At 40.3% G+C, this 10,595-nt stretch overlaps 1 non-coding gene across 1 annotated transcript; it reads right to left on the bottom strand.

Moving 5' to 3' along the window:
* Positions 1-7,643: 7,643 nt before the first annotated feature.
* On the bottom strand, positions 7,644-7,750 carry LOC141624151 (small nucleolar RNA R71). Its single transcript, XR_012533966.1, has one exon. It is a non-coding gene; the product is annotated as a small nucleolar RNA R71 (small nucleolar RNA).
* Positions 7,751-10,595: the final 2,845 nt, after the last annotated feature.

Raw genomic sequence — 10,595 nt, 5'->3', positions numbered from 1 at the left:
GCCTAGGCGAATACGGGCTCAACCTTGGGTCGGTACCGGGTATATTCCACCCCAAAAGAACAATAGAAGTGCACCCTTTTGTGAACCATTCTACACTCCCTTCTTGAGTGTAGGCACACCACCGGTGGTGGTTGAAGACGGCGTCTTCATCAATCAAAGTACTCCCCTCAAGAGGTGTATAAGTCCCATATTGGTTGAACCCGGGACAAAGGTAGTTTGCCAAGATAGTAATTAGACCTCCCATCACGAAGGTCTTAAGTTGGGTGTTTCCTTGAGAGAAATCAAAGAATCTCGTAAGCATCTCAAGGGGGGGTATTGAAGTTGTGCCTCCTTGTCCTCCGGACATTTAGATAGGACTCAAGGAATGTCAAATCGAGGAGAGTGCACCTATCTTGCTCATATCTCCCATTAATTGTGCCGGCTACGAAACGTTCGGTGATCCGAATCACCGGGTGTTGAATAGCAAAGGTGTAGCATTGTTTTTGGTGAATGAAATCCCTCCCGGAAATAGCCTTCCATAATAGGTCCACATCAAAATCGAAGGGTTTGTTGATGTTGTTTGTTGGCACAACAAGACCAAAAATTTGAGCAAATTGGTCAAGTGATAGGCTATGGTCAATGTTGCACAACCTAAACTCCATACCAACATTCACCCTCGTTTTCGAAACAATGCGAAGGCTACTCAAAAATTTCAGGGTGAGGCTAAGGTACGTCTCTTCATGGGCATGGAATAGTTTCCCTATCCCTAGACCGTCAAAGAACATTTCGGTCTGGTACCTTATCCCTAGGGTTTCTAACACCCTAGTATCAATAAACTGAGTCGGTTCGTAATGCTTACCTCAAGCTGATGAACTTGGTACGGTGGGCATCGGATGTGAAGAGTACCTCCGGATAGTACTCAAGTTGCTCCACCCCTCCTCTTATCACGGGATGAGGGTTTCTTGGTATCACCATTTGTTGAGGGGCTGAAGATGATGAGCCCTTGCGTTTCTTGGTAGCGGCTTCAACATGTTTCTTGGCTTTTCCCTTGATGTTCATCATTTTCGATTTGGGAAAGTTAGGGTTTAGTTGTTTTTGTTGAGAAGGGAGTGTTTTGGGGATGAAGATGAGTAGATTGTGTTTAGATAAGATGAGAAAATGAGGGATGGTGGGGGTAGTTTTATAGAAAAGAAGGTAGGACGAGCGGCTTCGGGTCGGGCCTGGGCGGATAATCTGAGAAAAGTGCAGGAATTCGAGCGTCTTCGCGTGTGGGACGAGCGTCTTCCCCTTGATGGTCCGAGCGTCTTGTGAGAAATCCGCTCGGATTTTGTTACAGGGTCTTTGCCTTTTCTGGGAGAAGCAAAAGACAAGCGTCTTTGCTTTGGGACGAGCGGCTTAATCGGGACGGGCGTCTTGTGCTAAAATCCGCTCGGATTTTGTTATAGTCCCAAAATTTTCTTCAGGTGTTAGGCAGAACGAGCGTCCTATAAGGAATACGGGCGTCTTTTTTCAGGATGAGCGTCTTGTGCTACAATCTGCTCAGATTCTGCTACAGAACTGGATACCGCATTAAGGGAGGCTCAGGACGAGCGTCCAGGCCTCGGGACGAGCGTCTTCCTCCGTTCTTCAAACTTTTCTTTCTTTTCTTTTGCAAGATCGTACCCTTGCACCCTTTTGATATTCCTCCTTATCTTTTTCTGAAATTTTGCTCAATAAGAATGTAAGAAAACTCTCTCTCACTACTCTCGTGTAATAAATTGTAAATGAAAATGCGAATATGTACAATATTATACGAGGTAAAGGTCCTAGAAATATCTTACAAATGGTGGTTTGAGATAGGACTCCACCAAACTAATTCAAATTGTAGAAATTCTTGTCAATAGAGCTCAAGGCTCTTAGTAGAAGATCAAAAGCTTGTGAACAAGCTCCAAATAAGCATAAGTATGGTTTGTTTAACTTCAAGACGAAGCTTGGCCAAGGGAATTTGTCATTCATTCTTGTTTTCCTCCTCTTCTTGGCACTTGGATATTCACGATGCTTCAAACCGATTAGCCCATAATTCTTGTCATTATAAGGTAAGAAGTATGGTTCATGGTTGTTCGGAGACTTCCACTTACTACCTTCTTTTTCCGCTTTGGTGATGATGATAGCATTTGAATTTATCAATCCTTCAAGAGTAGAAGGAGAATCCTCATGACCTTTATGACCGAGTTCATTAGAAGTAGACATTGTGGGTGCCAAATTTCCACAAGTAGCTTCACGTGCAAGTTTCTGTTTGAGCTTTTCCACCAAGTAGCTTTTGTATGATGCTTTGACCTTTTGAAGAAGGTCCACCATATCCTCTCCAACAATAATTGGCTCTATGGTAGGTGCCAAGTAGTCTTCATGAGAAATAGGGAAAGGACATTCATCTTCATGATAAGATATCTCAAATGTCTCAAGGATAGGCTCCTCAAGCAAGGTGATATTACAAGTCCATTCCTCTCCCTTATTCCAAAGGTCCTTGTAAGACACGTATTCTTCATAATCCTCTTTTATGGTCTTGTCATTATCGCTATCTTCATATGAATCATAAGTGGGCGCTTCATGCAATTCTTTCTCCAATATCCCAATGTTCACATCAAAAGACATACCCTCATACTCACAAATTAAAGGCTAAGAATATTTGGCTTACTCAACCTCATGTCTTCTTCATCAAACATCACACTTTCATACTCACAAGAGCTCAATGAGGTTGGCTCTTCCCACTTTTAATTTTCCATGTCAAAAGTTACTACTTCAAATTCACATTCATGATCAATGTCCAAAGAATGGTGGGGAGTGATTTCTTGGGATTCTTTCATTTGGGTAATTTGAATTTCCAATTCCTCACCTTGGGCAACAATGCCTTGAAGAACATTGTCCCTATTTTGGCTTTCCTCTAGCATTTGTTTGAAGAAATTTTGTTGATCTTCCATCATTTGGAGAATCACATTTTGAATGTCAAATTCATGCTCATCTTCTTGTTGTGGGTAGGTGTGAAAGTGGTTGTATTGTGGCAATTGAAATCCATTATAGAGTGGGCATTGAGTGGGTGGTTGTTGTGGATATTGGATGTGGTGATTTTGGTGGGAAAATTTGGGGTAGTGGTTAGGATTTCCATTGTATGAATAATAGGGTAGGTTTGTTTTGACTTGCTTCTCAAACTCCCTATACCCATAGTCATACTCAAAAGATCCACGACATACTCCATATGTCAAGTCTTGAGCCATCACAGCTAAGACAGGGAAATAAGTACTAGCATGGAAACTACACAAAAACAGTAAGAACAATCCTTGAGGAACAAGTTTCTCAAGGTGAAAGCAAAATCAAAATAGACAAACAAGTAAGAACTTAATCACATAGCACCATCCCCGGCAACGGCGCCATTTTTGATCGTGAGCGTGTCGTTGTACACCCAATCAAAACACATTTATAATACTCAACAAACAACTAGTTAGTGGTAAGTTGAGGTCGATCCATGGGATGGTGTGCTTTTGGTTCTAAGTCTATCTATCTCAATTTATGCTAGTGTCACAATTGATTTGGGTTTGTAGTTGTGTTCTAGACTAATGCAAGCAATAAAATAAAACAAGCAATAGAAGGAAGGATGTAAACAAATGATTAAAAGTACTAGGATATCATGGATTCATAGGGGCTTCATGGTATTGATCATACAAACATGTTTACAAAGTTGCAAGCAATTAATGTTGTGATGGAACCGAGTTGGTTTATATCTTACGGTTCTTAGGAAGAGTTGGGTCCCGGAGCCGAATCGATTAGATTATCCAACACCTACAAGTAGACTTATTTTCCTCCTAATCACTTCTATGCATGGTCTAACAAGACTCGAGTTGGTTTATATCTTACAAGTCAAGTTGAATAGATAAGAGATGGTTATAAATGCAAGGATTCATAGGCTTAGCATTTCATCAAACATAACATGTGCATAGGTTGACATCACAACAAGCAAGTAAATTTATTATGAAAACATATTAGATTAAGCATGACTAATCCCATGTTGGTTTGCCCTAATTACCCACTAATCCTAGTTAAGAGACTACTTACTCATTATCATGGGAAACATGTCATTAATGGTGTCAATCATCACAACAAGTATAAACATGATAATAGAATGAAGAAATGAACAATAAAGAGTAAAGAGTAAAGGAATTGTACCAAACTTGAGATGATGTAAATAATAAAGCAAAGAATAAAGAAAGAGAACTTGATTGATTGATGAAGGGTTGTCAATCCTCCAATAATAACCCAATAATCTTCAATTACCCAAAAGTAACAAACTTGAACAATAGTTAAGGAGAGATTAATGTGTAATTTGTGGAAAGATTAAAGAGTAATCTATTCTAATCTACTCCTAATCTAATCTAAGAGAGTTTTCTAATGTGGAAGCCCCCTTTGATTATCATCAAAATGGGGTATTTATAGTAGTGCTTTATTAGGTTAACTAAGGCTAAACTAGTAATTAACAATTCTAAGTTCTAAGCAGGGAATCGCTAGTATTTCGGAGAGATGGGCATCTTTGCTGAGGACGCCACAATCCGCTCGTCCAAGGGGTGAATCTGCTCGGATTGTTGCATGGGTGGACGAGCATCTTAAAGGCTTGGACGCTCGGATTCAGGGCTTCTTGGACGGGCGTCTTGGCTTCTTGGACGCCCGGATTCTTCTTCAGAATCCGTCTCTTCGCAAATTCCTTATTCTTGCAATGTTAGTCTTTGGTTCTTGCCCTTCCTTCAATACGCGTTCAACCAAGATCGTCAATGTCCTTCCGAAAAGACTCAAGAGACGGGAATTTTTCGCCTAATTGCCTCCTCTCCTACAAATCAAACACAAAGCAATAAGAAAGAAAAATAGGAAGCATTTGACGTGAAAAATGGTTATGAGACGCTATAATAATATGCAAAAATAGGTTCAAGTCGGGGACTAAATGTGCGCAAATAATGGTTACATCAAGTACTAATAACTACTCTACCAACATAATTCGCCAATCATATACAACAAATACACTAACATGCACTTAATTAACACACGGTGCAAAATTTAAAGAGCAATGTCATCATTCGCATATCAACATATACCAACTATTTCTAAGCATACTACTCCTAACAACCTAGTATTCAACTTCCACACACCTTCATGCATAATGGCACATACTATATTGATGTGACCATAATTTGAGCATATTTAGTCCCCGAATTAGCCTTATTCCCATGCTTTTTAGTGCATATTTGGGTCATTTATTGTCTTTAGTCCTTTGTTTTGCATATTCTTTGAGGTTTTGTTCCCTTGGTAGGAAAGGAGTGCAAACCTTGCATTTTCATGGCAAAATGAAGCTAAATTGATTGAATTCAATGACCAAGCATCAAAGAGAAGACAAGATTGGAAGGCCTTTGTACATACTATAGTAGATGGGCAATGATGAGAAAAGATCCTTGCATCCCCAAGGAAATCCTCAAGGATTTTATGAAGAGAAAGGAAGAAGCTGTAAGAGAATCCGAGCGGATTGCCCACAATCCGCCCGTCCAAGAGGAGCAATCCGAGCGTCTTCCTCAGCTGGACGCCCGTCCAAAACCACCACAATCCACCCGTCCACCCCACGAATCCGCTCGTCCAACAAGAAGACAATCCGCCCGTCCCGTGCCCTGGATGTTCGGATTGTGTGACAGCTAAATCCGTCTTCTACTTGTTCAATGAAGGATGCACATATTTTTCTAAGACCGGCGAAAAGGAGACCGGAGTCTCCCTTGAGACCGACGATTCCTCAAGGACTTAATCGTCATTTAAGCCCTTAGTAAACCCTAATTTATGTACCTAATCCCCACTATAAATACCCATTAGGCTAATTAGATTATCATGTTCTTCTTAGCAATCTCTAGTGTAGCTTATATCAATCAAATCTCTCTTTAATCTTGTAATCAATATTTAATCAAGTCTTAATACAAATCTCATTTCCTTAATCTCTCTTTTGTTCATCTTTCATTTTGGGTAATTGAAGATTATTTGGGTTATTATTGAGAGATTGATAACCTTCCAATCAATCATCAAGTACTTCTATTATTCTTTGCTTTATTATTGGAATCATTAGTAGGTATAATTCTCTTAATCCCTTTTTAATTATTGTTAATTATCTTCATTTATTCATCATGTTTCACTTTGTTGGTATGATTGACAACCTTGCTAGCATGTTTAACATGATAATGAGTGAGTAGTTTCCTTAGCTAGGGTTAATGGGTAATTAGGGGAAACCAACATGGGGGATGATTCATGCTTAAATTAATATGTTTTCATAGTTTATTCGCTTGCTTGTTGTGATCTCAACTTATGCACATGTTATGTTTGATGAAATGCGAGCCTATGAATCCTTGCTTTTTTTACCCATCACCTATCTTTTCAACGAGACTTGTAAGACATAAACCAACTCGAGTCTCATTAGACCATGCATATAGTTGAGTCGGGAAGATTAATTCGACTTGTAGGTGTTGTACAATCTAATCGATTCGGCTCCGGGACCCAAACTTTCCTAGGATTGTAAGATATAAACCAACTCGATCCATCACAATAATAATTGCTTGCTTATAATTTGAGAATATGTTTGTATGATCAATTCCCATGAATCCCCTATGACCCCATGACACCCTAGTGCCTTTTATCAATTGTTTACATCCCTTTTTAATCATCTTGCTTGTTTACTTTTGTTGCTATTTAGTTTAGTGATCTTCTACTTCAAACCCCAAATTGTGACACCCCTAGACACCGCTAGTTGCAATTGAAAATCTCATCTCAATTCCCGTCCCTTGGGATCCGACCTTTACTTGCCTCTTTACTAATTGTAGAGTTGTTTCTGGAGTTATAAATTGTGTTTTGGTCTAGGTGCTCCTAACGACAAGTACCGAAAACTAAACCTCCAAGTGAGTCCGACCAAAAATGGCGCCGTTGCCGAGGACGGTGTTAACTTGATTTAGATTTTCCTAAATTGTTATTAGTTGTGTCTTTCTTTGCCTTGGGGAAGTAAAACTCCTCAAGGTTTGTTCTAATTATTTTCGAGTTGTTTGATATTTTGCATGTCTAGAAGATCACAAGGTAACTTGTTACCCTTTGATCACGAAATTGAAAGGACTTTGACAAACAATAGAAGACTTGCTAGGAGAACTTTGAGAGGTATTGGTGAGGTTGTAGATATTCAACCAAACACTATTGAGTTCATCAACCCTTTTGCAAGAGAAGGTGAGGAGAACCCAACACAAAATCAACCCACAATGCCTAAATTTTCATCATATTCCGTACCAACCGAGGAGAACCTACCCAATGGTACTCCCACACCACAACATTTAACCGGAAATTTCATTGCCAAATCCGCATTTATCCAATTAGTCGAAAGAAGCCAATTTGGGGGGATGCCTAGTGAAGACCCTCACTCTCACATGGAGACTTTTTGCGACTATTGTGATGCAATTTCTCAAACCGGTGTAACTCAAGACCAAATTCGATGGGTCTTATTTCCTTTTTCTCTAATTGGCACCGCAAAACAATGGTTGAAAGGACTTGATAAGGCTACTTTCGGAATTGATTCTTGGAAGAAATTGGCTTTAGCTTTCTACAAAAAGTTCTACCCACCTGAAAAGACTAACATGCTAAGAGCTCAAATTACGGGCTTTAAGCAAAGAGATGAAGAATCCTTATATGAAGCTTGGGAGCGATTCAAGGGAATTTGTCGCTCATGTCCTCATCATGGACTTAGCGAGTGGTTCTTGGTAATACAATTTTGGAACGATCTTTATGAAGACTCAAGAAACATTCTCAACATGGGATCAAATGGATTGTTCACCGAAGTTGACGACAATCAAACTTGGAACAAGATTAAGGAAATGACGGTCCATATATCACAATATAGTAGACCTCGCAAGGCTACTAGAGGACGAAAGCATGAAGTGGACTCTATTACTCAATTGGGTGCTCAACTTAGTGCCCACATTGATACCATCAATTTGAAGTTCGAAAAAGCTATGGCTAGACTTGGAGAAGCCTCAAAATCACCAAAGCAACATGTTAATGCCATGACGGCATCTTCATCAATCCCAAGTGGGATGTGTGAGAATTGTGGAACTTTGGGACATGACCAAAGTGAATGTAGGGGAACAAATGAACAAGTGAATGTTTTTCAAGCATACAAGAGTGGTACCCCTTATTCAAATTATTACAATGAAAACACCAAATTCCACCCAAATCTCTCATACAAAAGCCAAAATGTTCAAAACCCTCAACCAACATACACCCCACCTCCCATGAGAAACCAAAATCAAAGACCCTTTTACAACCAAAACCAAGGTTACCAAAATCAAACTCCATACAATCAACAAAATGATCAAGGTTTTGATGTTCAAAAAGCGGTCCTCCAAATGCAAAAGAATCAACAAGATTTTTTCACTCAAATGTAAAAGGATAGTCAAGCAAAGGAAATCACCATCAACAACATCCTAGCCCACACCAAAATGTTGGAAACCCAATTGACTCAACTAGCATCTTCAAGCTCACAAAGACAAAAGGAGCAATTACCACCTCAAAGTAATTCCCCGAGATATGAAACGGTTAGTGCCATTCACTTGAGAAGTGGTACGAGGTATGAAGCACCAAAGAAGCAAGTTGAGGATGAAGTTGTGGAAGCTAGTGACAAAGAAGAAGTTGTGCAAAACTCCAAGGATGGAGAACCATCAAAAGAAGAAGTTTCAAAGAAAAATGAAGACAAGGCCAAGGAGAAGGAGCCCATTGTGATTAGACATCCTTTTCCAAGTCGTCAAGCTCAGCCCAAATTTGATGACCAACTTGGAAAATTTATGGAGATAGTGAAGAATTTGGAAGACTCGATTCCTTTCACGGAATTAATCAATCACGTGCCGGCCTATACAAAGTACATGAAAGACATCCTTACGAAGAAGAAGTCGATCCGGAAGCTTGAGACTATCGCCTTCACTAAGGTGAGTAGTGCAATACTTCAAGGGAGTTCACCTCCAAAACTTAAAGATCCGGGGAGCTTCTCAATACCGTGTACCATTGGCGACACCACGATCAACAAAGCCTTATGTGATCTAGGGGCTAGTGTGAGTGTTATGCCATACTCGGTGAGTAAAAGTTTAGGGATGGGAGAGCTTAAATGCACTAATATCACATTCCAAATGGCCGATAGATCAACGAAGACACCATTGGGGATATGGGAAGATGTTCCCGTTAGAGTTGGGAAATTTTTCATCCCGGTGGACTTTGTCATTATTGACATGGAAGAAGACTCCAATATTCCAATCATTCTAAGTAGACCTTTCTTGCACACCGCGGGTGCGGTGATAGATGTGAAGCATGGAGAGCTCACTCTAGAAGTAGGAGATGAAAGCATAACTTTCAATCTTGACAAGACCATGAGAGCTCCCCGTTTGCATGAACCATGTTTTATGGTTGATCATTATAGCCGGAAGGATGATAGGAAGAAGTCGGAACTCAAATGGAAGAAGAAAGTCGATGATGCTCCATTCAAAGAGCAAGGAAATTGTAACAAAGAGAGCTTGAAAAGCTCACCAAAGTCAAGCAATGAAGAAGAGGGCCTCATTGGCCAAGACAAGAAAGTGGGAGAGTTGTCTCTATCAACTCAAGAGATCTTTAGTGACCAAGTAGATGAAGTTTGTGGTCTTTGGGACAATGAGTTTGAAGGGATTTTCAATCCCTACATTGGCAATGCTATCGATCAAGACCAACATGAAGGACAACAAGTGCAAAGATCTATTGAGGATCTTTACCATGACAATGAACAAGCTTTTGACTACTTCTTCAAGGTGTTGAGTAACATCAACAACACCTTGGACATGCCCCCATGACATCTCACTAAGGATGAGAGTTTGGTGGAGTCCTCTCCAAACCACCATTTGTAAATATTTCTAACTCCCTAACTTGCATTTTAATTCTTATATTGCATTTTTGTCATTTTTGGATTTTTATGCCTTGATCAAGATATTTATCATTTTTGAGAGAAGTGAGGGAGGGACTAATGATTTTGTTGATGTGTAGTGCTTTAGCTTAGTGTGGGGATAGCAATTGCCTAGGCTATTCATGCCTTTGTAGTGCCCCTAGAATGAAGAACGCGGGATTTGAAGAATGAAAATGACACGGGATATGCAAGTGCACGGATGGAACTGAATCCGGGTAGACCAGGTGGAATCCGAGCGTCCCTATGGGTAATTCGCTCGTCTTATGGGAATCCGAGCGTCTATGGAAGAATCCGTCCGTCCAAATGAGCTGCAGAATTGAAAATTTTGGTCTGTTAGAGAATCCGAAAGACCCAGCTGAGAAGACGCTCGTCTGAAAGAATCCACTCGTCTTTGTAAGAAGACGCCCGTCTTTTTACCAGTGCAGATTAAGAAAATTCGCTGTAACAGAATCCGCTCGTCTTTAAAGGAATCCGCTCGTCCTGAATTGCAGAAATCCGCTCGTCTTCACTGAAAGACACTCGTCTTTAGGCGATATTTCCTGAACCAAAATTGAGCACAATCCGAGCGTCCCGACGGGAATCCGCTCGTCTTCCCCCTGTAGTTTTGAAA

The sequence above is a fragment of the Silene latifolia genome, chromosome 1 (assembly GCF_048544455.1).
Source record: "Silene latifolia isolate original U9 population chromosome 1, ASM4854445v1, whole genome shotgun sequence".
Classification (NCBI taxonomy): domain Eukaryota; kingdom Viridiplantae; phylum Streptophyta; class Magnoliopsida; order Caryophyllales; family Caryophyllaceae; genus Silene; species Silene latifolia.
The sequence above is the reverse complement of the archived record's forward strand: the minus strand, read 5'-3'. Positions and strand labels throughout refer to the sequence as shown.